Source organism: Monopterus albus, unplaced genomic scaffold (assembly GCF_001952655.1).
Source record: "Monopterus albus unplaced genomic scaffold, M_albus_1.0 scaffold5.1, whole genome shotgun sequence".
Taxonomy (NCBI): Eukaryota; Metazoa; Chordata; class Actinopteri; order Synbranchiformes; family Synbranchidae; genus Monopterus; species Monopterus albus.
Genome location: NW_018127885.1, coordinates 413114 through 413358, shown reverse-complemented (window position 1 = coordinate 413358; position 245 = coordinate 413114).

Sequence of the window (245 nt, the reverse complement as noted above, 5' to 3'; positions counted from 1 at the left end):
ACAAACAGTGAGCAGAGGTAAATCCTATAGCAGGGACTAAAGATGGTTGTTTTCAGACTGGTTAGTCCAGTACCTAAGGTAGGTGTTTTAAGAGCCAAGCTAAGTAGTCCACAGGCACTGACACACGGGTCACATGACACTGTATATAGAGCCAACAGACATTCGCTAACAAACGTGAAGTGTGCTACTTAGCTTACATTCTTGGGCACTGTTAAAACACTTTGAGTACATCCTCTTGTCGACCT